General features: G+C 39.4%; 1 pseudogene; it reads left to right on the top strand.

Annotated features, from left to right (window-relative positions):
* The first annotated feature begins 2,950 nt into the window (after nt 1-2,950).
* On the top strand, nt 2,951-3,859 carry LOC113882700 (annotated as a pseudogene).
* The last annotated feature ends 2,377 nt before the right edge of the window (nt 3,860-6,236 follow it).

Raw genomic sequence — 6,236 nt, 5'->3', positions numbered from 1 at the left:
CTCTTGAGGAAAGTGAAAGAGGAGAGTGAAAAAGTTGTCTTAAAGCTCAGCATTCAGGAAACTAAGATCATGCCATCTGGTCCCATCACTTCATGGCAAGTAGATGGGGAAACAGTGGCTGACTTTATTTTTTTGTCCATGAATGATGATGAAATTGAATGATGATGATGATGAAATTAAAAGACACTTGCTTCTTGGAAGAAAAGTTATGACCAACCTAGATAGCATGTTAAAAAGCAGAGACGTTGCTTTGCCAACAAAGTTCTGTCTAGTCAAAGCTATGGTTTTTCCAGTCATGTATGGCTGTGAGAGTTGGACTATAAAGAAAGCTGAGTGCCAAAGAATTAACACTTTTGAACTGTGGTATTGGAGAAGACTCTTGAGTCCCTTGGACTGCAAGGAGATCCAACCAGTCCATCCTAAAGGAAATCAGTCCTGAATATTTATTGGAAGGACTTATACTGAAGCTGAAACTCCAATACTTTGGCCACCTGATGAGAAGAACTGACGCATTGGAAAATATCCTGATGCTGGAAAGATTGAAGGTGGGAGAAGGGGATGACAAAGGGTGAGATGATTGGATGGTTTCATCTACTCAATGAACATGAGTTTGAGTAAACTCCGGGACTTAGTGATGGACAGGGAGGCCTGGTGTGCTGGGGTCACAAAGTCCATGGGGTCACAAAGAGCTGGATGCAACTGAGTGACTAAACAGAACTGAGCTGATGTTGGATAAATATTTAGGATTGGGATTGTGGGGTCACAGATAGATATACCCAGAATGACAAGCTGTCTACTTTCCTTTATTATGCAGAATACATGAAATAGAATGAATGCTTTGCTTCTAGGTCTCTGTTGCTACATCTCCTCAACTGAGGTCATGAAATCATGAATCACACACCCTGAAATATTGATGAGAGATTTAATCAGTCAATTGTGGGTAATGTTCCAATACATTTGAATATCTTCAAAGCTAGAGCTTTCTACTCATCTTTCTTGCCTATATTTGCAGTGAGCTTTGATTAATTGCAGTGCCAGGGAAATGGTAAGTTTTATTATTATGCAGGGCATATGTTTTGGTTAGAGTATAACTTGTGATAATTCCAGGTACTAATGGGAATGGATAGACCTATGATTTAACTGGTTTAGATAGCTCTCTATTTAGTTGCATCCTGTCTATTGGTCTTCACATAGTCACATGGCCCAGGACATGGCTCTGTGCTATTTCCCAATTCTGAGAAAATTAATGAGGTCACCAGATGCATACTAGACATATCTGACGAAGCTCAGCTAACACTGGTCTTTTTTGAGGGGGTTACACTGTAGGTACATATTTTGTAAAGTATCTCATTTTCAGATAGCAACTCCAGGTACTATGATACAGGATATATCTTTTGTTTGGAGTGAATACAGCATTTGTTTCTCAGTTAATCTCATATGTCTGCTGCTCCCAAAGAACTGTAAGAAGGCAAATTGGTTGTCTGAGAAGGCCTTACAAAAGCTGAGAAAAGAAGAGAAGGGAAAGGCAAAGGAGAAAGGGAAAGATACACCAGAATGAATGTAGAATTCCAAAGGAAATCAAGGAGAGATAAGAAAGGCTTCTTAAGAGAACAATACAAAGAAATAGAGGAAAACAATAGAATGGGGAGGACTAGAGATAGCCTCAAGAAAATTAGAGAAACCAAAGGAACATTCATGCAAAGATGGGCACAAAAAAGGACAGGAATTGTAAGGACCTAACGGAAGTAGAAGAGATTAAGAAGAGGTGGCAAGAATACACAGAACTGTACAAAAAAAGTCTTAGTGACCCAAATAACCATGATTGTTTGGTCATGCACCTAGAGCCAGATATCCTTGATATAAAGTCAAGTGGGCCTTAGGAAGAAATGCTATGGATCAAAGCTATTGGAGGTGATGGAATTCCAGCTGAGCTATTTCAAATCCTGAAAGATGATGCTGTGAAAATGCTGCACTCAATATGCAAGCAAATTTGGAAAGAGCAGCAGTGACCACAGTACTGGAAAATTCAGTTTTGATTCCAATGCCAAAGAGTGTTCAAACTGCTATACAACTGTGCACATTTCACATGCTATCAAGGTAACACTCAAAATCCTTCAGGCTAGGTTTCAACAGTATGTTAACCATGAACTTCCAGGTGTTCAAGCTGGATTTAGAAAAGGTAGAGGAACCAGAGATCAAATTGCCAACATTCTCTGGATCATAGAAAAAGCAAGAGAGTTCCAGAAAAACATCTATTTCTGCTTTATTGACTATGCCCAAGCCTTTGACTGTGTGGATCACAATAAACTGGAAAATTCTTAAAGAGATGGGAATGTAAGACCACCTTGCCTATTTCCTGAGAAAGGTGTATGCAGGTCAAGAAGCAACAGTTAGAACATGGAAAAATGGACTGCTTCAATATTGAGAAAGATGTACATCAAGGTTGCTTATTTTCACCCTGCTTATTTAACCTATATGCAAGATACATCATGTAAAATTCCAGGCTGGATGAATCATAAGCTGGAATCAAGATTGTTGGGAGACATATTGATAACCCATTTGCAGATAATACTACAGTAATGGCAGAAAGTGAAGAGGAGCCTGTTGATGAAGGTGAAAGAGGAGAGTGAAAAAGCTGGCTTAAAACTCAACATTCAAAAAGCCAAGGTTATGGTCTCCAGTCCCATCACTTCATGGCATATAGATGAGGAAACAATGGAAACAGTGGCTTTATTTTCTTGGATTCCAAAATCACTGCAGACAGTGACTGCAGCCATGGAATTAAAAGACACTTGCGAGTCGGAGACCAGCGTGGGGCTGTTGATCAGCAGGCCCAGCCTGGCTGTGGGCCCCAGGCCTCTCTGCCTGGGACTCTGTGCCTGTGCCCTTCCAGCGCCACTGCGGTCCAGGCTGCAGCATGCCGCCTGGGTATCTGGGCGATCCATGGGCTGCAGCGAAGGCCGCGATGACAGATTACCGCGAGGAGCAGCGCAACGAGCTGGAGGCTCTGGAGTCCATCTACCTGACTCCTTCACAGTATTACTAGAAAATCCACCCAGCTTCACCATTATTGTGATATCTGAGGCTGGAGAAAATGATGAAACTGTCCAGACAACCCTCAAGTTTACATACAGTGAAAAATACCCAGATGAAGCTCCCCTTTATGAAATATTCACCCAGTTAAATCTAGAAAATAATGATGTAGCAGATATTTTAAAATTATTAGCATTACAGGCAGAAGAAAACCTTGGTATAGTGATGATCTTCACCTTAGTGACAGCTGTGCAAGAAAAATTAAATGAAATAGTAGATCAAATAAAAACTAGAAGAGAAGAAGAAAAGAAACAAAAAGAAAAAGAAGCAGAAGAAGCCGAAAAGCAATTATTCCATGGTACTCTCCTACAATTGAGAATTTCTTAAATTGGAAGGCCAAGTTTGATGTAGAACTCTTGGAAATTAAAAAGAAATGGATGAAGGAAGAAGAGCAAACAGGAAAAAATGAATTAAGTAGGAGACAACTATTTGAAACAGATCATAATCTTGACACATCTGATATCCAGTCCTTGGAAGATGCTGGAAACAACGTGGAGGTAGATGAGTTCTTGTTCCAGGAAATGGATGACTTGGAGCTGGAGGAGGATGATGATGATCCAGACTACAATCCTGCTGACCGGGAGAGTGACTTGACCGACTGATGGACTATTCCCATGTGCAGAGAGGCTTGACTGCCACAGCATCTGTGGCTATGCTGAGAGGGTATTGATTTTCCTTTATTTTTTCTAAGAAAAAAATAATTTTCAGGAGAATATTCTTCTGATGGCTTTCATCATTGAACTTAATAAATTGATCTTAAAAACTTCAAAAAAAAAAAAAAAAAAAAAAAGGCACTTGCTCCTTAGAAGAGAAACTATGACAAATTAGAAATCGTACTGAAAAACAGAGACATTGCTTTGGTGAAAAAGGTCCGTAGAGGCCAAGCTATGGCTTTTCCAGTAGTCAAGTGTGTAGGTGAGAGTTGGACCATAAAGAAGGCTGAGAGCCAATTGTGATGCTGGAGCAGACTCTTGGACTTCAAGTAGATCAAACTATTCAATTGGTTGATGAAGGAAATCAATCTTGAATATTTTTTTGGAAGGTCTGGCGCTACAGCTGAAGCTCCAATACTTTGACTAACTCATGCAAAGAGCTGACTCATTGGAAAAGATCCTGATGCTGAAAAAAGATTGAAGGCAAAAGGAGAAGGGGTGGCAGAGAATGAGACAATTAGATAGCACCACTGACTCAATGGGCATGAATTTGAGCAAACTCCAGGAGATAGTGAAGGACAGAGGAGGCTGGCATGCTACAGTCCATAGGGTCAAAGAGTCAGACATGACTTAGCAACTGAAGAGCAATAACAAAATAGTTGAGAATTATGTTTTATTTTGCACACAAAGCTGGAGATTTAAGCCTGGGAAGAATCCTCTCTGCTCTGAAAGACTCCTCTGAAGAGGTAAAGCAGAAGGTAGACTAGATAGGGATTTTTGCAACAAAGACCGAATAGTCAAAACTTTAAAGATTACTGTTAATTAAAGAAAACAAGATATCTCCAGTTAATGAATTTAGCACTTTCTTATCTATGGGCAGAAACAAGAATCTGGGCTCACTGAAATCATTCCTTTGATATGCACTTCAGCTATTTGGGGCTAGTATCCTCTGTTGTCCCCAGTCTCCTAGGGTTACTGTTATGGGGTGGGTGCAGTGACTGATGGGTTGATGGTGGACGTCCTATTTCTATCCTGAGCTCTCTCTGCATTCATCTTTGGGTCAGCCATAATGTGATGGCTTGATAGTTGTAACATCCTTTTTTTTTTGATATTGATATTTATATACCAGTCAACATTTTTTTCATTGAGACATTCAACATGAAAGTTGTTATTTCAGTGTCAAAAGTCAAATTGATCTGTGACAGTATTTCTCAAAATATTACAGTCCAATAGTACACAAAAAGGATAGATTAGAAATCCTTACAATTGATGTCATAAGAAAAACTATTTCCGTCAAGAGGGGTAACTTGTTTCAAAGGCTATTTAAAACTATATACAGCTTCATAAAAATGTATCACAGTGTTAGAATAGATGCGATTTTTTCTTGACTCTGACCTTTGTGTCAGTAGTATTAACTTGACTCCTATCCCTTTCCCAAGACAAATACATTTTTATTAGGTAAAAAATTATTATAAACACTGAGATACTGAATATCTAATTGCATTCCTCCTCTATTTTTCATGATTCTCTTCAGGCATCAAACTCACCATCTTTTTATTTCATTTGTTGATGTAAGAGATTTACATATGCTTCTCTATGGGTGGAACAGTGCTCAGTTCATCCTCCTTCAGAAAGGACCATTTCTTGGACTTTGGTGGCGTCATTCTTGCACTTTGGTGGTGCCCTGCCTTTGGGTGTACCTATATGAGAGGAAGTGGTTGGGCATCTACTCAGTGGCAGTCGTACTCCATCACCTTCTCTGAAATAAGTCTATAAATGTTAAATTTATTAGCTAAATACTATAAGAATGAGGCTTAGCTGCAAAAGAAAACAGAAGGCTGGCTTTGTGCCGAAGAAGAACCAGAGAGTGACCATTTCACAGTTACTCCAGTTGTCTTAACCAGTGAGCTGCTGCCAAATTGCAAATACAAGATGAATTGTTAGGAGGCTGACTTGAAAATAGTCAAATCATTCAGTCGTATAGACATAGACAGTGTAAAATGGAGGTCAGCCTAGCTGGCAAACAATGAAGGATTTTGCACCTCCAGGTTATTTATATGAATAACTCATATGGTGAAAGGGAGAAGGAAATCACTTTAGTCAGGAGCACTGAAATTGAGAATTCATAAAGATTATGAAGAATCTTGCAGAGTATCTAGTCCAAACTGTTTTTGTTATATGTAAAGAGATTGAGGTAAAGAGAAATTAATAAATTAACCAGTATCATTACAGTTAACGAGAGAGCAAGGATTAGAACAGAAGAATTGAAATTGTGATTCAGTCCTTTTACCATATCCAAGGAAAGGGTGCTTTGTACTTCCTTACAATACCCCTTTCCCTAACATTGCAACTGAGAGTCACATATTCTACCCTATCCCAAGGCAGGTGTGAATTGATGAATGGGTACTTAAGAGGATGAGGGAAATATCAGCCTAACAAGAAAGTAACATTGATATTCATGGGACCTAGGGGTGGAAGTGGAGCATGGGG

This window comes from Bos indicus x Bos taurus, chromosome 24, assembly GCF_003369695.1.
Source record: "Bos indicus x Bos taurus breed Angus x Brahman F1 hybrid chromosome 24, Bos_hybrid_MaternalHap_v2.0, whole genome shotgun sequence".
NCBI lineage: Eukaryota > Metazoa > Chordata > Mammalia > Artiodactyla > Bovidae > Bos > Bos indicus x Bos taurus.
This window is presented reverse-complemented; position numbering and strand designations above follow the sequence as displayed.